Source organism: Calonectris borealis, chromosome 1 (assembly GCF_964195595.1).
Source record: "Calonectris borealis chromosome 1, bCalBor7.hap1.2, whole genome shotgun sequence".
NCBI classification, from domain to species: domain Eukaryota; kingdom Metazoa; phylum Chordata; class Aves; order Procellariiformes; family Procellariidae; genus Calonectris; species Calonectris borealis.
Genome location: NC_134312.1, coordinates 65264803 through 65288617, shown reverse-complemented (window position 1 = coordinate 65288617; position 23815 = coordinate 65264803). Strand labels below are relative to the sequence as shown.

Sequence of the window (23815 nt, the reverse complement as noted above, 5' to 3'; positions counted from 1 at the left end):
CCTGATAGTCATGAACCACCTTCTTCTGTCTTGATAGTTAGAACCCAAATGCTGTGAGAGATCTCCGCCTAAAAAACCCAGCCTCCAAAGGGGCAGGTGCTGAAGTAGCATCAAACGTGGTCACAACGCACAAACACGTTCCAGCCGCTACACTCAATTCTCCCTTGGAGATACAAATTCTCAGGCCAAAATGTGTCATGACTGAAAGCATCCAGTAGCTAGGTTAGTCCCTGTGCATCAAAGTTATTGGCGACCCATACAAACCACGACTAGAGCTCAGCTGTCCTGGAGTGACTGGGTTAGCAGATGAACACTCAGCATCCTCTGCAGCGTACAGAAACTGCTGTCAGACCTTCTCCTGCTATCCTACAACCATGTTTCCACATTTTATGTGGGCCTATTTGATTGACCCCGAAGGACAGCATGTTTCACGTCTCTGTGAAAAACTCTCTCAATTGCAGAGAAACTGTCCAATTTGTCAGGATCATTTCGACTTTTACTGTGCTGGTGAGCTCTATTGCTGTGATTTGCAAGTTCTACATGTGTGCTTTCCGTCCACCGTGCAAACAGGGAAAGAGGAGGACGGGATCAATGGCAGGCTGTGCTGCGATCTTGCAGAGCTGCCTGCCGCCTGCAAACCACACGTACGGGAAAGCACACCATAAGACAATGCCATGAATCCTGCGTGAGCCGGCGGGGGGAACACGAGAGCAGCAGAGGACAGCAGCATTATCGGCAGGCTAATATGACACTGCTGTGTTAACAGAGCCATCAAATCTCATAGACTCCAGTCCCAGGAGGCCAGCGGTCTTTGTTTCGACCGGTTGTATGACAAAAACATTTCCACTGAGCTCTGATCAGTACGCTAACTGTGTGGTTCCGTCCAGCAGCAATAGCAGCTGGATGTGACACACAGGTGTGCTATTAAGAAAGGTCAAGTTATTTCATTTCCAAAGCCTATACGCAGTGGAGTACCATTAAAAACAGACACGTTTTTCTTCTTGTTCTACCTAAACAGTGATTTACTTTAAACAAAAGCTACTTGTTGTCACCCCTTCATTTGCCACGCCCAGAGGCATCGTAGGCAAGTGACCTAAAAGCAGCGTCGTTGGAAGCAGGAGGTTAACTGCAATCTCGGCTGGCTTCTGTTACTGCTGAGGCTGCGTGTGTCACGGCAAAAGCTGTTAACGCGTTTAGCGACTCACATGACGACAAGCCCTTGTGCCCATTCACAGCACTCTACATAAAAGCCACCTGAGCTCATCAAGAATAGGAACGAGCTCTTTCTTAAGTCCAGCCCAATCCAGTTAACAGGCTTACATGGCAATGCTGAGAGACAGGGCTTACAAGTGGCAATGCACCTAACTTGCACGCAAGACTAGTTTGCTAAAAATTAAGGCAGAACGATTGTATGCCTGGCTGAGGCTCATAACGGCCTCTTTCCTCTCTATATATTCCTTTACAGATGCTTTTCTCTACAGATATGAATTTTAACAAGGGCTCGAGTGACCTTTGTGATTAGTAATCGTTACTAGAAATCTCGTTCCACCAGCACAAAAAAAACAAACCTGTTAATACAGAAGCCCATTTCTGTCTTCCTGATCAATTAGCCTTCCCTTCCTGCTCTTGGCACATGTTTGTGTAAGTTGATTTGCTTCTGCTAAAGAGATGCCAGCTTGCATCAAAACAGAAAAAAAGATGCACAGAGGCTTTGAGATTGTTTGTTGTGACATCAGTTGGTGATAACACACTACTGTCCCCTGTCCCTCTCACTCCACTGTGCACAGAGATGCTGCCTGGAGAAGGGGTTGCTCCTGACCTTCTGCTGAGGAGCAAGCACATAAGCGAGTGCTCAAACCTTGTCCTTCCCACCACCACCGAGTATGCGGGATAGCTCCGAAATGAAGGATGCAACAAAAGATTCTTCCCATTCAAAAAACCAAAGATTTGCTTTGGGATTCATTACTTAAAAGGTAATAAAGTACTTGTAACCTCAACTTGCTAAGTCTTGATTTTCCATCACAGAAATCGGGGGGGAGGGGAGGAAGGCATCAATTTTGCCCAGAATATGAATAATTCTTGGAGTTAAATGGAAGACATTTTAGAAGTACAAGTGTTACTACGAGAAGTTAATATTAAAAATATTCTCTGTGAGATGCAGGGAGACTAAGTCAGCATCAGATTAATTGATCACAGCCAGACTTAAGGGAAAATGGGTAGTTTTCACAAGATATTCCAGCTCTGACAACATACTTGTTTTCAAATAGTTGTCCGTTTACCACAGCTGGAAAGCATCAGGGCATCAAATTAGAGGTACATGAGTGCAATCAGCTTGCATTTCTGGTATCACAAACAGCTTCCTGGAGCACAGTTTGCTCAAGTGTTAATTAAAAAAAAAAGGCAGTAAGACAAAAAGTGTTAATGACAAATTATACAGCCTATCTAAATCTCAATAAACCTATGTATTTATATATGTATTTAGTTGCTTCGGTGGACTTTAGGTCAGGCCTTTAGCTAAAATGCTTAGAGGGAATTCTTCTAAGGGGAAAACATACAATCTTGAGCTATAATTGCACACACACCAAGTAAGAAAGAGGAAGAAGTCAGAAGTACAAATCTGATTTTTCAGGCTCTCTTCAATGAGCATTTCCTCGCAGGGAAGTACTTTAGGGGAGTGTTTCCAACTACAAATTCTGAGCTACAGTCTCGAGGATGGTAGAATACAAGCCTCCAATTCAGACCAGAGATGATCGATGTAAATGTGGTGAAATGATGACAACATTATCATTTTCTAGAAATCTGAAAATGCAATAATTTTTATAAATGTTTTCTTGTCAGCATAACCAATTCATATGGCGACAGCTGGTTTGAAGCTTGCAGAAGGAAAGGCTACAATTAGTTACTCCCAAACAATAGAAAAGAATTGATTTAGGAATTAGGGCTACGTTTCCAGACTAATTTCCAAAGGGAAAATTGGCACAGTTCGGATACATTTCCATGGGATGTAAATATAGAATTATCTCACAATCCTTTGAAATCTTCACCCCAAAGTTATTACATGATTATGGTGGGTGCTACGACTGGGAGGTCGTCACCAGTCCTGAGAAACAGGCTTCAAGAAGCACAGTATTTGGGAGTCACTTCTTTCTGTTTCCTGCGAGCCTTCCTTTAATAAAGCATGCAAGGAATGAGCACAGATATTCTGAAAGGATGCCAAAGTGCAATCACCGATGATACTCCTGGCTACTCAGAAAAAAAGAAAAAAAAAAAAAAAAAGACTTCTCAAATGTAGTTTAAGAATTTATTCACTCACAGAATATCCTTAAGAGAAAGAAAATGGAAATCCAGCCCAAGTGAAACTAATAGGAGAGAACAACTTTGGCAGGTGAGATGCAAAATGGAGATTAAGAGGTCCAAGAGCAAGGTTGAGGAACAAGGAGGCAAATACATAGTGACAAGTAACAAGGCATTCCTTAAGGACACGGGAAACTGGAACTCCAGAAGAGCCGGTGGGTCCTGTAGACTATACTGCAGACTACCCTGACGCAAAGAAGTCAATGAGGGCAGAAAAAGAGATTGCACAGAAGTTAAATAGCTCCTCTGCTTCAGTTTTCACTTCAAAGTAGGCAGGAGAGATGCATGCCCTAGGGTGATACAAGTAAAGAACTTGAGGCAGAACTGCCAGACAGAGTTAGGGGAAATAAAGTAAAGTAAATAAAAAAAAAAAACCACCCTTGAGAAATTCAATTGCACTAAACTGCATTTCCAGAGCTGATAAAAATCAGTTAAAGGCAAGTGTAAACCAGCTAGCCTGAAATACAAGCCCCACAAACTAGAAAAGTTTGAAAAAGTACATTTTTCACAATGATAAGTCATGCCTCGCTAATCTACAAAAAGCCTTAAAAACTTATCCTGGCTATTTTTCACTAGATGTAAATTGTTTGGATTTTTCAAAGACTTTGAAACAAGCTATTAGGAGAGCTTGGTAATCTTGGGATAAGAGGTAAGGTCCTGTCACTCTTTAAATATTAGCCAAGCAACTGAGAATCCCAGGGTAAGAGCAATAACCAGTTCTTCCTACAGAAGGGGGGTTGTAGCACGCAAAGGATCAGCCTAGGATCAGTGTTGTCGAGTGCATTTATGAAGTATCTGAAAGAAAAAATGAAAAACAAGGTAGCAAAATGTGCTGCTCATAGTATTAGTCAACAATATGGAGGTCCTTGTCCTCGCAACTACCCAGGCAACCAGACAAGACAAATATCAGATAAAATTCACCACAGACACATTGAAGTCTAATAAAACAAATATATAGATATGCTTACATACCACTATACACCAATGATTACTGTATTAACTTCTAGACACCAAAAAAGTCCTGGAGACAAATGATGTCATATCCCTGTGCTTAGCAGAAGAGTCTTTTCAGACTACACGAAGATTTGTAACAGAGCTTCTAAAATTTTAAACTGTAATATGAAAAAAGTTTGACTGTGGAAATTACAATGCAAGTATAGAATGCCAGGTTAAATTTCAGCTAAATGTGCTCACTAAAATAAGGGCATGAATTGTGAGCACACTTAGAAATAAACAAGCTGAAATATTTTGCTGATTTAGAACTAGGCGCGGGGCTGTAAAAGGCCACTGAAAATGAGACACATGAGAGTGTGTAATATTTATGAAGGGTGACCTACTGCACTATTTAAATAGAGGAGAGGTTAAAGCAAAGAGAAGTTTGGGTTATGAAAATAAGGACATTAGAGACACAGGAATTCAGAATTAAGATTAAGGAAACCTCAGCTATTCAGAGTTATGGAAATACATCTTCAAAACCAAAGCAGCTTTGGTGTGGTTTATCTGTTCGGGGAAAAATCCATTTCAGATCTATGCACATTTAAAGCTAAGGAAGATGAAGGCTACTTGCAAAGAGTTTTAAGCAGTCCACATAACCCTGGTTTTACAGAACTCAACCCATGCTCTTCCATCCACTTTCGTATCTTGTACAATTGGACTGCTACTCACAGGGCCTGATCCATGTCTAAGAAAAATCCAGACCTACTTCACAGCCTGATACAGCTTCTGCTATAGACGCAGTAGCAGCATTCAGTGGTTTAGCTTTGCAAGGCCGCAAAACTGGGACCGGACAGGAACCTGAGCAAGGAAACTAGAGAAGTAGGCGAGGCTGTGCAATGCGGGCAGGTCACCTGGGATCAGCTGCCGCAGCTTGGAAGTTCTGCTACTCCAAAAAGTTTTTAGGCCTAGAGTATTTTTTTAAACCTGGAGGAATAGAAGAAAATGAGATTAAAAAAATATCCCTTTCATTTCACACAAATCACACACTGCATCAGGCAGTGAAAACTATACTTATTCTAGGCTAGGGGTCTACTAAACACTGAACAAAAGCCAAAATGTCTTTTGCAACAGAAGCTATGATTATATAGGGAGGCAAAAAAAAAAAAGAAAGGAAAAAAATCCCAAACAACATGTCCTGTGGAGCAACTGAAAATAACATGCATAAGTCTTTGGGAAAAAATGGAATCAAAACTCCATTTTTATTCAATTCTATAATTATAGTAGTAGTAACAATTGTAAATAACAATTATAAATTATTACAATTGTTTACAATTATTTTGTAAAGAAATAATTTTGTAATACAAGTAATTTTGTAATAATTTACAATTATTACAACTGTTTACAATTATTACAATTATACATAAAATTAAAATTGTAGATATAAATTATATTCTAATTTTCAAAGGTATGCTTTGAAAAAAAATTTAAACTGATCAGGAAAGGATAAATTTGAGAAAATGCTCCTCATTCCCCACTGCTGTATACTATAGCACTCCTTTCGTGAGACATTGTGATCATAAAAATGCCATCATGAACAGCAACAGCTGGACATCATGGAGCATCGTGAAGAGCTTCCTGTAGCTGATGTATCTACCTCACATGTAGGCTCAAGTTCTTGTTTCCATTCCCTCAATACCCATAAAGTGCTGCAAGTGTTCAGATACACACTAGAATTTCACTGTCCTGGAACAGAAAACTTGGATTCAGTAACTCAAAAATTTCCATTTCGATAAGCCTTATGTGAAATATTTCGACCTCAATTTTTCTTGACTTAAATAATTTACACTTCACAGACTTCTCCTGCTTTGGGTTTTTTGTTTGTTTCAGAATTTCCTATTTAAATAAGACAAGAAATTCCCACCTACAACTACTTGAGAAATCTCAGTTGGTAAAATCCCAACTAGAATTAGAGCCTTATTGCACATGCTGAAAGTGTCAATACAGAAAGATGTGAACTTGTCATTTATAGTACGTGTTGTGCAATTGGAAAGTCTAAAGTTAGATAACACGTTTTTGCTACATATCCCTACAGTTTGGAAAAGTTTCTCCAAACAGAGACTCGCTTTTGACGTGTGTGTGTAACGCACAACGTTGGGGCAAAGTGTCTACACATGTCATTTTTTTTCTCTATAAAAACGCACAGTTTCCATATCCACTCAACCTACAGTTGTGGTTAGCACAAGAAAGAGGGGTTCTTATTTAAAGGACTACTTCCTTGTAGGTATAGTCATAAATAATTCAAACTAAACTACAGTACATAGCAATTAAATGAACAAAGTACGTGCTGTAATATACCACCTTTGTTTTTTAGTCCTTTCCTTGTACGGCAGTATTCAATCTCCAGCCATTCTCAAGAGCTTTCGCCCTTTGTGAAAATTAGCACAGAGATGCTGTATTTGGGCACAGAGAAGCAGCCAAAGAAAGGCCAGGACCACGTAGCACACTGTGCTCTGAACAAGAAGAGGTGTTTGTAAATATTATCTCAGTTGCAAAATACAAAAAGGATCTATAAATGTTTTTGAAAGCAACCTCAGAATAACTTTTCTCGATCAAAGTTACCTGTAAGAGCAGGGAGTTCACCCACTTTTCCTCCCATTCCCACCCTTTTGAACTTCAGATTTTTTCATCATGAAAACATGACCAATTTTGCAGGTATTTAGGAAGAGAAAATGTTCCCCACTTTCCTACATTTCTGATTCCAGACAGCTTTACAAAGCCATTTCAGATGTTAAGCCCAGAATTCTTCTCCCTTCAGAGATAAAACCAAGGGCTGATCCCAGTGGGAAGACGGCAGCCTCCACCTCTCATCAGGATACAGTCAGAACCTTCACAGCACAGACAGTCGTACAGGGACAAATTTTGGCAGGGGGTTATGCCTGGCCCACACCGTGCCTCGGAAAGGTACAGTTATTAACATGGACCAACAGAAGAAGTTTACATCGGAAAGTGGAGGAGAAAACCAGCTCGCCAATAGTTTGACCAAAAAAAAATACAAGAGCATCTCGTGCTCAAACAGATGTCCAGAAAAATATCAAGTGAAGCTGCCAAAGGCCCCACGGTAAATGTATCGCTATGAAACTTAGCACAAGAGATTTCACCCCCACCCACTCATAAAGGGCATGCACCTGAACACATTCTGTATCATCAGAGGTTTTTATTTCCACTGTGTTAAACTTACAAATCAAGGCACTGATCAAGCAAAGGTTTCACATGTACTTTCACATTTACATTGCCTAAGTCAATCCCACTGTTCTCAGTGAGGTAACTCATAGCCCATAAAGCTGTTCCAATGCACGAGATGTGCAAAGACTATAGCTCAAATTACAAGCGACTGAGAGAAGAGACTGACGCCTCTTAAAACACATACACCTATAATCCCAGTGGCCACTCAATATTAACGAGTCCAAAACACAAACTTAACTCCACGTCCCATTTAAAGACAGGTTCTTGAGGTAACAAACACGAAGGGAGTGGAGCCTGCTTTTTCTTTTTTATCACCCCATAAACATGGCTCCCACGCTATTTTGCAAGCACGGGGAAATTCCTGAAAACTAGGTTCAATGTAGATACCCCTATTTAGGCAGCCCATAATCCCTGCAGCTCTTGATGAATCCTATGCTGGTGGATGATCTATTTATGATTAGTAATAGAAGGAAAACAAGAGCAGCCTTTAGGCTCCTCTGAGCTCTGTAGGTCTTTGGTCAAACTGGCCAGAGGATCACCATACCGTAACTAGCTCCCCCATGGCTTTCTGTTGGGTTTTTTTTTTGTCTCCCCACTGCATAAGTAAGCCTAGAAGAGGAGGAGACCTGCAGCACAGAGCAAGTATGCTAATGCCATATCATACTAACTGCCATGCCAACGGCAATGACACACACGCCCGCTCACACGCTTCTGCCAAATAATCACTTAAGCAAACATCAACTACAGAGATTAGCAAAAGCATCTGACAACGCGCAAATCAGACAAGAAACATGGGCTGAAGGGACAGCTTAGGAAAGTGAGGATTTAATAAGTGAAATGACAGGAAGTTCCTGAATCAAAGCTTCCAGTGCTTTTGGAAGATTGCTGAAAACCCTATCTGTTGGCCTCAGAGAGAAAGTAGATTTTTTCCATCCCTTGGTCCCTACTGCATATCAGCTGCACCCAGGCAGGCTTCTAATAAAAGCAAGTGACTCTTGCGCAAACAAAAACATCTTTGTGACCTCTGGGAAGGCAGCAATCCAAGCAAACAACCAGGCAGTCAGGTGGCACAAGCTATTGGGAAGCAATCAGAGCATCTCAGGGGCCTTTCGTCAGCACCAGAAGGAAAGCTACACCACTACCATAGGAGACTGGGCTTCCAGGAGAAACCACCCTAGGTAGAACAAGAAGTTCAAACTATTTCTGTGTAATATGGTGGGGGGGGGGGGGTGGGGAGGAGGCTACTTTTGAACACGTAATTTTTATTGTTCAAACTAAAGGTACAAAGAGTTTTCTTACCAGAATTAAGGCAGAATACCAGAACCATCTCTGGATTTATCTTTGATTTACTAAAAGGTGCTTCACCCCAAAGGCACTTTCTAATGAGATTCTGCTGCAAGTGCAAAAAGAGTCACAACTGTTTACCAGCATTATAACTCGTTTGTGTCTTATTTTGAAGAATTTGTCACCAAAACAAAGGGGTGGACACCCTTCCTAAATCTCAGGCTGAATTATATAGTCCTTATTCTGATGAAGCTCGTGCTGAAGCATCAACTTTGCCTGAATAATGGTTGGAGGATGTGTGCCTGGTTTCGTATTAATCTCTGCTTGACAGGAAGAATATGATTCTTAGTGAGCTGAAAAAGATCTCAATACCGAAACGGAAGAAGTTCAGTTGTCCAAAAGCAAACTGTGACCTTGTAGTGCCATAACGCTGCAGAGCCAGCATCATATTAGAGGCGCCATCTTTCTACCAAGGCTATTTCTAAGTCCCTTCCTATATCACTTTCAAAGACAGTAGACCTTTCTTAAGAGATCCATCCATTACTGTCTAACAAAGTACCTAAAAGAGCATCACAGAAATGTTAAAATGGGCATTTTGAGCCAATGTCAGTCTTCCCACTGCTGCTTGCATGCTGTAAACCTGTAAAAAAAGACAAGACACCTGTAAAATAGTTATTTTTAAATACAAAGTTTTTGATATGAGAACTACCTACACAGTATTAAGCACATTTTGCATGTTCCTGTCACGGAGGCAAAGATGCTCCAGACTGTGAGCCTTCTGTTGCTGGCTACAGATGGGCGCATATATTTGCACTGCACTACTAAGGCTCTTTTGCACTTTGAGATACACGATGTGTGAGAAGTATAGCTAAAAAAATAAATAAATACATAAATAAATCTGTTGTACTAGTGATCCAGTCGAAACAAGGAAGCCTTAAATGCAACAGTCAGATCATCCTTAGTTAGTTATGAAACTAATGCCATTGTTTGCATGGTTCTGAGAAAAAAAAACGAAGAACAAAACAGGTTTTGTGCCTGATATCCAATAGAACTGAATTTGAGAAGCCAGTTCAGTCATTTTTGTGGCTTGCAATCAGACAGGGACACTCTGACTTCCACAGATATCTATATATTTACTGCTTGTGTCAATATACAGGGAATTCCTCCTTTCCTATACACCCACAGAGCACAATTATCTGGTTTTTACCTTTCTAATCCTTAGAGACAGCCTAAGGCAACAGGCAGATGCAGGTAGCAAAGTCAGATGGTGAAGATGACAGCAGAGTGGTCTATCCTCCTACATGAGCTCGGAAGAGCAAGACCAACTTTGCACTCAAGCCTGAGAAACAGGCTACCTCCACCTCGCTGCCAGCATCACCAGTGCTGTGCCTGTCTTCACTGCCAGCTGGACCAGCCCCACTAAGACAACAGAGCATCAGCCCAGGTGCGTAGAGAGAGGCTTGATGAAGGAAAGCCTCCGCTTCCCTCCCAGTTGTTCTGTCTGGTCTTACTCCTGGGAGGAGAACTTGTACAGATAATGAGTTGCTCCAAAAACATTGTTTGAAGATGGCAAAAACTCTATTTCATTTACGCTGTTAGCTAGCTGTGGACCAGTGTCAAAACAAGCATTTGGACTGAGGTATCAGAGAATTTCTCCTCTTTCTCTTCCCTCCCCACAGGCGATGGTATCATCTGCAGCTAAATAGGGGATGTTTACAAGGTCCAAGCTACACTGGAACGCTGTAGAAGCTAATGAGGAAGGAAGATTTTTATAACACTCTCGTGAAACATTTAATGAGCTCTGAAATAGTGCTGGCAGGCCTCAGAGGAGAAAGGTCCAGTTTAAAATTGAACTTTGCAGTTTACTAAACGGCAGCAGACTGGAGCCCCAAGCACTATTTATTTTCAGAGACTATTTTATCAGAAAATCCCCAACTCCTGTAATGGTCTTCTGCTCTAAAAGCCTTTACCCCTCTGTTGCAGCTGCCATGCAATCTATGGCACTTGCCAAGCAACGTGCTCCTAGGGCCCAAATTAACATATTAATACATTTTTCTTAATGTAACGAAACTGGATTTTGCCTCAGACATACTCAGCTCTACTCCACACCTCCAGAGGTTATCCACACTGAAACCAGAACCTGCTATTCTGGGAAGGCAAGGAAGGACAGAGGCTTTTTGGAGTAGAGGGATGGAAGTGGTGGAAATCACCTGGCTGCATCAGTAATAAATATATGTAGTTCTTTATTATATTCACATTCCCTTTTCTCATCTCCCATGAAACTGCCTACAGCTGTGTTCTCTCAACCTTCGGTCTGAAAGACATTAAAAAGCAGTCTGCAAGATGACTACAGTTTTTAAAAAGTCACTCCCACATATGTAAGCAAGGAAGGAAATGAGAAAAGTTTAAAAAAAAAAAAAATCATCATGGTGCCACTGCAGGAGGTAGAGCCAGATATTTTAAACAGTTCAGCGATTCTATTCCTTAGAATAAAATAAGGTGAGACATATTGGCCAAGAGAGTGTCTAGTTTGGTAAAGTCCCACTGATCCTTTCTACCATGATAGGTAAGCCATTGCTGAAAACTTAACAGACTGAACTACTTTAATACCACTACGTCAAACACCACCTGCAACAAGGCCTTTTAAGTCTTAAAGGTCTTTACTTTTCACTAGTGAAAAGGCTGTAGGAGCCTGAAGAAGGTCTGAAAAGTATTAATGAACTTGGCATCACAAAATCAGTTCTTCTGGCAACTCGGAGCAAACAAAATTTTAAGCAGCAAATTCCATACTGACTGCCAACTCTTATTTCATGGGCTGGATCAAGCTCATGTTAAAGGTAGTGGGATTAAAGAGTTTCTCCAGCTGATGACCGCCTCTGATACAAGATCAAGGGTTTGCAAAGCATGTTTAAATTTAAAAAAAAAACCTACTGGTCTTTATTTAGTGTCTATTACTGTTGGCACAAATAACAGGTATCAGTCCCTTGGAAGTTAATGACACACAGAAGATACATCTTTTCTCATCTTGTTTAGTTGCTGCTGTGGCAGCCCACAGAGACACCGCCACATCGTTTCTCACGCAACTACAGTGCTCTGTGGGTAACTGTAGTAAAACACAAACATCCACATTACAGAAGTCATCGCTCGCGCCTTTAATTTCATTTTTCCACAGTGCTTCTGCTGAAGAAATTGATGTGAGACAACTGACTCAAATTTCCCCCAACTCTCCTCAAATGCACATTGAACACTTGACAATGCCCACTTTTCTATTTTCCTCTCCGCAGCTCCATCGGAGAGGACCCTCTATGCATTCAGAGCAACACAATGGAGAATGATTTCCAAAGCATTAACTTGGAGCCATTGAGACTTGGATGTTTTCAAAATGACTCTATTGTGCTCAAAATATTCTAGACTACCCAGCTACTCTAGAAGAGAGTCTTTTTCCCTTTCTCAAAACATCCATCCCTTGAGCCATCCCTGCAGTGCATTGTTGGGGCTGATTCCTTAGTGCAGCGAGTTCCATCAGTCAAAGCTCAACAGATACAAATAATATCAGGATATGGATATAAATTAGTGCGACAGATCCTAAATAGTTTTGACAGGTTTAGTAAGTATATATAGCGACACAGAATGCTATTCCTGCTGTCAGACATCAATATGTAGACAGAAGATTGGGGGCACCATGGAAACTCAGCGACATAAGAGTGGTATTGATTGGATAGAAAATGAGGCTGCAATTTAAGCTTAAGGCTGCCAGAGATGCCAAGAATGGAGAATGACCTCCAGCAGTGAATTTTCAGCATAAGCTCCCTGTGAACAAGCCAGTCCAAGAAGGATAAATCAGGGACAAGCTCACCAGGGATATGGGTCGACCGAATGCAGGCTACCCTAAGCAGATGAGAATCACTCTGTGTGCGCGCGCGTTACAGTGACCTAGTTCGTTCAAAGACAGCATTTTGAATGGTTTATTATAGAGGCTTGAAACAAAGAGATTTCCTCAATTAAAGTCCTGAAATGAATCCTCTAAATGAAAATGCTTTTGATACACTGATCAGCAAGAGGTTGTAAATATCGAAGCAAAGCGTATATTGTTAAAGACCAGTTCCCACAGAAAACACCACGGTTGGGCGTGTAGGTAAGGAGGGGGCCTGAACAGAGCAGGAGCTTTCGTGAGCAATGCCAGCTCCATCCCCAATGCCCTAGTGCTACACAAAAACACTTGTTACACTATAACACTTGATAAATTATATCTTCCCTGCCACAAAAACACACTAAAATAAAATAGAGTACGAGTTAAATGACTGCATTTTCAGAGCTTCTGTAAAGGATTGTTTTTAATTGTTATCTGAGGACTCGGGAACAACCATTCCCAGAACGATCGAGAAGAAACATAGGACATGTCAGTGAAGTACCTTGCTGGAGCCGTGACTGCTGGAAGTCAGCTAAGTAATAATACTCACATTAGCGACAGGAAGATGAATCTACACAAAACATCCATCAGTAGAGCTGTGTCAGGAATAAGATAAGCCTCCAAAGTGTCCTCAGTGTCAGTATGGGCGTAGAGGAATACAGGCATACGGTGCTGGGGTAGAAGCACTACATAGTAAGTATAGTAAGACCAACCTTCTGCTGGCAAGGATGCATCAGCCACAGACTGCATCTCAAATAACTGTGATAGACATCTGGATAATTGCAAAAAGTCTGGTTTTCTTAGGCCACTTCTACACTATAAACAAAGACTTACCATTTGTAAAGGAAAGATTTGTTGCTGGCTTCTCTTTTTTCCACCCGAGAACTTGCTCCAGAGCACGCTAAAGTCAGCAAGTTTCTGTCCTTCAATTTCATCCAAAGCTTCATAAGTAATAAGTCACCAAAGAGTTTAGCTTAGCCTGGAGACAGGAGTATATTAAACCTCTGCTTTCCTTCTCTTCTTTAGGAAGAGTCACTAAATTATGCAGCACGTTTTTTGTTGCTGCTTTTTTTTTTTGTTCGTCCTCTCCAATGAAGTACCCTCTCCATTGATTTCCAAATTTTCATTACTATAGCAAATTAACAAATTTTGTCATAAATATGCAGGTTCCTTCTTCCCTTCAGACCGTTTCTCTTGATCAAAAGTTCAGACTTTTTTTTCTTTTTTTTAAATTCTTATTTCTTTGCAGGGAAGAAACAGAAATACACAGAAAAAAAAACCATAAAATTTGCTTTGTAAATCAGTTCAAGTACACTGTGCAGAAACTGTAAAAGACAAGTATTTCTTTAGAACAACTTTTCCCATACCCTTCCCTTCTCTCTCTTTCGCTCCATTCCTTGTCCCTAATACAAGCAGTTACACACACAGTCTATTTCTTGTCCGGAAAGTTGAACTTTGCTAAAAGCTCAAAAAAATCAAGGCCCAAAGGGAAAACAAGGAAAGGGCAGAGAGTTCGAGAGTTGATGAGCCACTGGTAAAGCGTTCCTCCCCTGTAATACAAGTCATTTAGAGCAAACAGGATCTACTTAAAACACCTACCACTATCCATAGCTGCAGGGTTATCTCACAGAGTAAGATTTAATGCACGTCACAAACATTTCCACAATGCTCCCAAGAACCAACTAGTCTCTAGGGTTTACATCCTAGAACCCAGCTTCAGCACGTACCACTAAGCTAATGCCCAGCAGACGTTCACCGCCAAGGCACACCACTTGCAGTGTGGAATAGAGAGGTGTGCGACATCCCGCTGGAACATGTAAGGAGAGTAGATGAACTCCCAAAGAATTAAGACTACTTTTTCCCTTCCTCCCTTCCTTAAAGAATTAAGCTCTACTTTTTAAAAGGAGAGGATGATGGGGGGTAAGGACTTAGAAGCATCAGTATTGGAGACCATAACACATTTGCAGAATAATCTGTATGCTCAACAGGAGGAAATTGTGTTTCACCGTTGGTAACTCAGATTTTCTCCCAACCGACCCCTCCAGAGAAAATGGAAGACACAAACTAACGATGGCAGTTTTAAATAGATCTATCAGCACTTTATAGATTCAGTTGTTCCACCAGAAGTAAACTAGGAATAAGAAGGCAAAGTCCCAAGAAAAATGCCAGCTGAAGTGCTCGGTCTGAGGGTACAATTTAACCTCATTATCGCGAGTCTCGGCCGGGACATTCCTGGCACAGGGCAACTGGGACCCGCAGGGGGTTGCCGCTCTGGGGTCACTCCGCTGCCCTTTTGTCCTCTCGAAACGGACCAGCCCGAGGACTCCCGCCTCCCTTCCCCTGCCGCCACCTCGCTCCTTCGCACCCTGCCTCGGCTTTTTAACGCTCCCGCTTACCGACCCGCCGCCGCCACCCCGAGCGGGGCGGCCGTCCGGCGGCCCGGCGCGGCAGTGCTCCCCACCACGGCACAGCGCGGGGGGGGACGGCGGCGCCCCCGCCACCCCGACCCTGCTCCCGGGCACCTCAGAGCTCGCCCCTCGCCTGCCCCTCGGGCAGGTGTCTCCGGGGCCGCAGGTGCCCCCCGCCAACGCGCTGGGTCCGGGCTCCCACCCAACCCCACGGCCCCTCTCCCCGGCACCCGCCGGGCGGCGAGAGGAGGCGAGGACGGGCCGGGGCTGCCGAGCACCGCTGGGGCAAGTCCCCCGGAGCCGGGGCAGGGCGGAGGGAAGCGCTTCCCAGCCTCCCCCTGGGGAGCGAGCGAGGGGGGCACCATCCCTCGGGCGGACCCCAGGAGCCCCCGCCGCCCCCTCGGACTTACTTCGGGCGGCGAAAGGCTCTTCTCCCGCAGCTGAGAGGGGCGAGCCGCGGGCGTCCCCGGTGAGCAGCGGATGCTGCTGCTGCTGCTGCTGCTGCCGCCGCAGCGCGTCCCTTCGCTTCCCCACGGACGGGCTCGCCGGCCGCCGCCTCACGCCCCGCGCCCCGTCTCTCTCTCCCGCCGGAGATTTCTGGCCGAGATTTTTATACTGGAGGCAGGGAACCTGATCCGCGCTTTGACTCGCAGAGCCCGGGCTGCGGCGAGGCGGCGAGAGGAGGGAGGCAGGCGGGCGCCGGGGCAGAGCGAGCGGCCGCGCTGCCCCCTCATGTGATGCGGTGGGGGCGCGCCCGTCGGGCGGGTCACCCGCGGGGCAGCCTCGCCCCCGCCGCCGGGGGGGGGGGGGGCCGGGGGAGCGGGAGGGTGGGGAGGGGGCGGGACGGGGGCGCTCCGCCGGCGGACGGGGCTCGGCGGCAGCTCCCCGTGCGCCCGCCGCGGGGGGAGAGCCCGGCGGGGCGGCGCGGCCCCCGCTGCGGCGGGGCTGGCCCGCCGGCCGGTGACCGGCTTTTAAGCCCGGACAACTTCCCCTCGTTCTCCTCACGGCACCCCCGGCCGCTGAGGGCGGGGAGCCGGGGTCGGGGGGGGCATCTCACGGTAACCCCCCGGCCGGTGCGGGGGCTCGCCGGGGCTTCAGCTACCTTTCCAGGCACAAACATCTGCAGCTTTTGCCCGGGAAGCCTTTGGGCGTAGGGGTATGGGGAGCTTTAACTTTAGCCTTGCTGACTTCCACCTTGCCACTTGGACAGCAACAGTGTTGGACTGGAAATACTGCTGGGGAGAGGGGAAAAAAAAACAAACAAAAAAAATTAAAAAATCCCCCACCAAACCAAACAAAAAAACCCCTAGCTTTTAATTTCAACTTGGGCCGAAAGTGCTATGAGAACAACTTTTGCCATGGCGTTTCAACACTTCTGGTTGTAGTGGTTGCTGGGGTTATCGCAAGGCTTTCGTCTAGGAGCAGGCTTTTCCAACTTTTAGGTTCATTACATTGAACAAGAGCATTCCCCAATCCACAGCTTAATTTAAAACTAAGTGGACTTGTTCCAAACTCCAGGCAATTTCTGTGTAACTCCCGATCCCCAGAGCAAGTCTCTGCCTTGATATGAAAGACTGAGCCCATTGACTGCTTGGGTCTCAGCTGGGGTTGCAGCTTGCAGCTCCTGCTCCAGGTTTGCACAGAAATCCAGTTCAGATTCTTCTCCTGTTTCCAGAGGAATGAGCTAAAAAAGTAATTTGTCTGGCACCGTACACATTGCATCATCTAACACCTACCATCTGTGACAATGAAAAGCACTGTGCGGCTAGTCCCAGCGTGGGCAATTGCACCCACCTGGAGCCTTTCTTAGTAAAGTAAACTACTCCCTTCCATCCACACCTTGGCATCTTCTTTTCATCACACAGTTATGTGTTTAGTCCTGGCATGGCTGTTCAGGATTTGCACCACCGGCAGATTTAATGACAGTGATGTAATTTAAAACAACAACTTTGATTTGCAGTGTAAAGTGGTGGCTTGAGATGGAGAGAATATTCTTTCTAGCAGCTGGACGAGTGGAAATGAGCACTCAATAATAAACTTCGTCTTTGCGTTTCAGACTATGCAAAGTTGAACAGACCCTTGATAGCTAGCTCACACCTTCCTGAGGGCTTCTCAGTGAAATCCTGGCATCACGGTGCTAAGCACCATGAACATCTAGCGAAAGACACTTTCCATCAAAAACACCTGGTAGTGGTCGACACTTTAAGCCCTCAGACTTTCTCCACACAACCACAATAGCGCATTTCAGATGGTCAATCATGTCTGAGTAACAAAGAGAAAGTAGGGAAGAGGACAAAGGCTGATCTGTAAGTTCACCTTGATTGAAACCAAAACAGATTGCATCAAAGTGGGTCAAGAGAGGTCTTCCTTTCCTTACAGAAATCTGAGTCTTAGCTAAAACACTGAAAACTTAACATTTTCAGCTTTTCAGAAAAAAAGGGAAACTTTCTGGAGAAAGCAACTGCTTTTCACAAAGATGTGCATGACATTAGAAGCCTCATTTGTCCACTAAATTTTGGAAGCAATGTCAATAGACAATCTTTGACCAAATTTGCTCACAGCTTTTCTCCATACCTAGTTTTCCACAGCTCAGAAATTAATTTCCTGAAGCTGCGTTTACATGCACAGAAGCTAGTTTTGTGTGATACTGCTTGGGTTTTGATTCAGAAAGTTCAAATAAAACTGCAGATGAGGTTAACACAGCTGCTCAGAGGACAGATTATGGTCTGAAGCACCTATGACTGAAAAAAGAAAGTATCTCAGTTTTTGATTGACAAAAAGTAAATGTGTTTTAACGTTAATATTATTTCTGTCCCAATGGCACCTTGAGGTTTAACTGAGGTTTCCATTGCAATAAGCACTGTACAAATACAGAAAGATATTCTTTGCCCCAGATTGCCCGCTGTGTTTGATGCCTTTGATATTAACGGAGTATAACACTTGAATTTCTTGACTGAACCTTTGCTATTGAGATAGAACTTGTAAAGACATAGAAGGTGGTGAGACAATTGGTGAATACAGCAATCTTGGGAGGACCAGTGTAACTAACTTCTTTTGCCAAGAAGAAGTCTTGAACTCTATGGTAATCACAGCCCCAAAGGTGTGACCAGCCTATTGTGCTGGTTCCCAGTGGGAAAGAACAGGACAGCATGGAGAAAAGGGATTGATGGAAGATAAGCTATGACCATTTACTTGACACAAGGGTATTTTCCTTATTAAAAGAACTGTGAAGTTGGAGAGGCTTATTTCAAGAACTTCTCTGCTGTTTTGCCTCTCCTGACTTTGTTTTCCAGCCAATGCTTTATTTCCTACATGGTGTACTACAGCCTAATCTACGTTTCTTGTGACATATAGACAAATCCATACTGAAAAAATAGGTTTTGACTATTGCTTTTCTAGTCTGGACACACAGCTAACCTAGAAAGGAGAATTTGCTTGCGGATTGCCAGTGATACTTACCTTTAAAATCCTTGACGTTTGTTTACAGCTGCTGGTTCCACGCCGATCAAAAAACAGAGGTGAGGAATGGACTGGCAGCTGTATAAGTCCAATTTCTACTTTCATGTATCCTCTTTGCTACCCAAGCAACAATTGGCAACCTAATGAAAGAGAGAGAGGGGGCTGAATTTTCTTTTAAAAAGGAAAAGTGAGGGTTAGGGCTATAGGAAGTTATAAAAGGACTTCTGATTGATGCCACATGCAAATGCTCTCATAAACAATCCAAAAGTATTAGACCCCAGTTAGAATCCTAATTCAATCAGTAAATGTTCAAGGCAATTTTGGGGAAAGAAGCTCCCAGCATTAGAGGTGGTTTGTGCCAAAATGTAGAAAGCCGCCCATAATAAATTTCCTCTCACTGAGTTTTTCTCCTTTAAAAAGAACCAAATTTTCCCCTTGAAGCTGGGTTTTTCAGTACCTTTTCAGGTGGTCATTTCACGAGCCACCTGAAGGAGATAGTTACTTGGATCTCATCAGCTTCTAACAGCAGTTTGCACTTTTTTCCAGAGATGCCCTTGAAAAATTCTGACTCGAAACCTCAGACTACAGAGTCAGAGGACAAGGCTTTATACAATTTGCTCCCAAGAAGCGCTTCACTGTTTTCGGTCCCACTGCTGAGTAGAATGAGGCTGTACTTTTCAAAAAGCAGCCACCAGCCCTTGCGCACCAGTTAAAAGGTCAGCTGGAGCTGAGCTTGCCTTGTTTGGTTCAGATACGCTGTAAATATCAATTTCTTTCTCTCGCCCTCCCTAGCCATCAGCAACAGCAGCTCCAGGAAGATGTAATGTGATTCCAGGAAAGCAAAGAAGAGAACTCAACAATAGTTTAAAGATTTTTTCACCTTTTGCTCCATTGTTGTTCCTGAGCTATTGAGCTGCCAAACCCTGGCAACTGAATGCCCTGCATCCCCACTCCTGCGCTAAGATCAGATTTCCATTAGTGATACTGAATTATTTAGTGAATGCATCGAAGATTGAAATCAACTACTTCTGAGCTGTGTACCTTCTCACTCTGTCTTTCATTTCAAGTCCGCACAATGGTAGGCATATTGTCACAGAGACCATCAAACCTATAATTAGAGTAGAAAAAACCATGGAGTTCAAAAATAATAATTCATATCTCATTCTCTACTATTAAAGTAATCCGGTATATAAAAAAACAGATTTCACAGATGTATGCGGAAGACGGCAAACAGAGAGCACGAACCCAGAAGAGTTATTCTTTCATGCACATGTGCTAAAAACTTAAGATACTTGAAAACAAAGTCAGTGTCCCAGAACTTGGTCTTAAGCTTCAGTCACCAAACCGTGAATACATGTTGTAACTTTACACATTTGACTGATTCTATTTTCTACAAGGGGATTAAAGCTCTTGTGCTCAAAATTATTCATGTGCATACATCTGCATGTTGCAGTTTGAAATCCACAAATATAATGCGACACAGCAGGCCTTTCCAGATCCCTAGCATTTAAAAGACTGCTGTTCGTATGTTGGCTTCTCTCACTATTTTCTTCTTTTGTGCTGGCAATCCTGGGAATGGAAGTCCTACATATCCAGGATTTGAAGTCTCTTATATATAAAAAAAATCTTAGCTATGGTAAAAAAATTGCTGCTTTGAGTACACTATCACTTTTTTTTCCTATTTAAATAAACATGTTCATTTCACTCCAGTTTTACAGTTTGGGGTGAAGTATAAACCAAAACAAAATGACATTTTATTTTGAAGGGCTGCGTAAAAGCTACCATTTTTGTTCTATTTTCTATTTTTTTTGTCACTATGTATTTCTGGGTAAAAATCAAAGCAAAATGCAGAAACAGAATGTTCTTCCATTGAAACAGATCCAATAAAACTGACATTTTTATTGGGTTTCAAACTTCTGGCAGAAAATTACTGAACAAATAGAACGCAAATTTCCTTTTCAGTTTCTCTCAGGAAGAACTTGATTTGCTGATACTTATTTTTTCTCAGGGCACTATACCCACATCCCTAACTACTCTATGAATGGACTGGCTTTAGAAGTAGAGGAGGTAGTATTTATAATCCCACAGAATCAGTCCTTGATACTTCGTTAAGACAGTCAGCTAGTATCAGTCATAGTACTAAATAGCTTTCCCCTAGGCACTGAACTGAAATGGTGAATTTTATCCTCAGTGACAAGCCAGCGATAACAAATTTGAGGCGCTAACTACACAGCGGGCAAGTGATTGGAAAATGAAAAGCATTCTGATCATTTGCCTATGAGCTGAATCACAACACACAACCATTTTCCACTTAAAAGTAAAACTATGATAACCACATTTTGAAATACATAATCAGTACCTTTCATTCTAATGATGCTTATACAATTAAAGAAATATTTCTTATATATTCCTTTAAGAATGAATTACCACTATTGTGGGGAGCGACCATTAGGACACTCTTTGCACCCACAGCATGCTGCAACCAGCACAACTCTGAGCTGAATGTACGAACACAGAAGAAATTCCACTTATCAAAATGTTCTCTTACCTTTTAAAATGATTTGTTTGTCGATTTGTAAAGGGTTCACCTGTGTAATTATAACGATGATAAACTTCACATTTAAAGACAAATATAAGTGGTTTTGACAAGTTTTCCATATGCGCAATCAGATGATGAGATGATCTCCTTCAGTGCAAGTGCAGAACAGACAGCTAAATCCTTGATTATGAATTTTAGTGAAATCACAGCAAGAAAAGGAACACTGAGAATATAATATTGACAAGTAATTATCAACCATGTTCAGAAATACCATTACCAAGACTTCTTTATAGCTGGCTCTTCCAAGACTTCAGTGGCTTAGCCTCAGTCCACAGTTGAGCTCATCAGCTCGCTATTTCAATGGTTACAGCACAAGCTTGCATATACTAACAGAGGTCTTTTTCTTCATTTTAGCTAGTAGCACTCGCTGTAGTAAAGTCAAGCCTGCACTGAGACTGACAGTTGTTGAAGTAACAGCTACTCATCCATAAAGTAGGACATAATAAAATTCAGGCCCTAAAAATGGTCACTCCCGAGGATGATAGGGTTGCAAAGCTCTTCAGGTGATAGCTTGCTAGCTAGCTATTTTCACGAGAGAATAAGATAAAATTGAAATTTTATTAAAGTTAAGTAAAGTAGTACCCTTCCCCTGCTACCATTTTTAGAAATAAGTATGGCAAATGGGAAATTTAGGAGATCTATAATGTAAAGATATAGACACACACACACACACACAATGAGAAACCAACATAAAGGTCTGTTGTTAGAAACATAGGAACTGGAAGATGAACAGCTATAACCTGCGCATGTGCAATGCCTCATTAGTTAACATAATGGCCATGATTTTCCCCCCATAAGAACAAAATTAGGTACATCTGTTCTTAACTTACTGGCAATTTCTTGCTTGAGATTTGAGCCAGTTGCATGGCCCTCATAAAGCACAATACATCTTTGATGGAAACTCCTGTGGGATGCTGTTGGCTTCAACGTCAGCTTGATCTAGGTTTTCACGCTCAGGAGTTTAACAAAACATGGCATCATCGTTCACAGACCTAGACCTGGACTGGTTGTTATTAAAAAAAAAAAAAGAACACATTAAAACCTTTTAATATTCACATTAAAGATTTCATATTGATGTTGAAGTGTGGGGACTACTATGGGCAATGCTAGCACTTCTTGCTAAATGATACGAGTTTTTCCCCAAGACCTAGTTCCCAGCATTATGTGATTGCATTAGATACACAGTTTTCTATAGCAAAAAGCAAACAAGCAAACTATAGGGAGAAAGTCCTGATTCTTCCACTCCCACTTTTTTACGGGAAAAGTTCAGAATATAAATGTTAAAAGCCTGTTAAAAAAATCCAAAGTTAATAAAAACATTCAGAATATGTGTTAAAATCTATAACATAAACTTATATATTATAATATATAATGTTTAAATATTAATATAAATGTAATATGTATGTTTACATGTTTAAACGTTTAAAATGTTTAAAATTTGGAGCCTGTCTCATGAGGTCTATTTTTGACATTATTAACTCTTGGAACTGCCAATATAGTGAGAAAGAATTAAGAAAATTGCCATACTTGCATTACATGTCATTTTCTTTTGTTTTCTCCTCCAGCACATTCTTCATTTCAGTGATTCCTTCAGCACATCAGGAATTTGAAGGGGCTAGAACACAGGGGAAGGTATCTTCCCATGCAGAATAAATTCTGACGTCACTCAAACAATCCTAATTTTAGGCTCATTTTGACAAAACCACTATAGCTATTGCTGGTAATCATTTTTAGAGCGAAAATATGGAGATTTTAAAAGGAAGTGGGTCTGATCAAACATACTTGGTTCTATTCTGAGGAGCAGGAACAATCAGGGTAACTCTGTACAGTCTACAGATCTTTTGGTCTTCGGGCTTATTGTTTCTTCTGAGCAATGGATGGGAAGCAGGGTCTCATCCTCTGTCTTCTGAGATCCATCAGGAACTTCATGCCTTTTGAAGATCCCGTGATCTTTTAGTATTATATATGCAATGTTTTAAACAAAGGAACACAATCTTAGCTAAGGTCTGTAGTCCCTTTTGTCCTAATTTTAGTATTAATGCTAATTAGTGTACACGATTATTGATGAAATGATATTAACGGGCTTGCAGAACCTAAGAGGATAGATGAACTTGTACTTCAGTAGCAATATTCTTGTTTTTTCAATTTGCTTTTCAACACTACAAGAGATTGCATATACTTCTACTTAAAGCTCTTCAGAATTTTTTTTGCCTCCTCAGGCTATTCCTTTTCCAATTATTCAGGCTGAACACTAAGATATTGCAAAATAGACCTTTCCAAACAGTTAGATTGAGCTCCCTCTCCCTCTCTGCATCTCCACCCTCTTCAGCATTCTTCCCACCCTCTTTAAATAACCTGCATCCTTCTCTTTGTCTAAATGATGCTAATATAAGATCCTATTAGGACAGTGTAAATAATGCATATCTAGAAATTGAACCATCGTCAAGGAGTTGAAAGCAGCAACAACACAAGATTTGTGTTAGGAACCACTGTTAACTGCCTAAAGGCAGCATGATATTTAATGAAATGTTCGCAATATTTAACAAAATGCTCATGCTCCCAGTATAATTTGCCTATTTATGTTTCCTCCATCGTATTTTTTCAGGAGGTAGAAAACATGAG

At 42.2% G+C, this 23815-nt stretch overlaps 1 protein-coding gene across 1 annotated transcript in view; it reads right to left on the bottom strand.

Annotated features, from left to right (window-relative positions):
* PTN (pleiotrophin) overlaps positions 1–15926 on the bottom strand; it is an 82546-nt gene extending 66620 nt beyond the window's left edge. Inside the window, exon 1 of the mRNA XM_075158221.1 lies at positions 15546–15926. The gene's annotated coding sequence lies outside the window, so the exon portion shown is untranslated. The remainder of the gene's footprint in view (positions 1–15545) is intronic.
* Positions 15927–23815: the final 7889 nt, after the last annotated feature.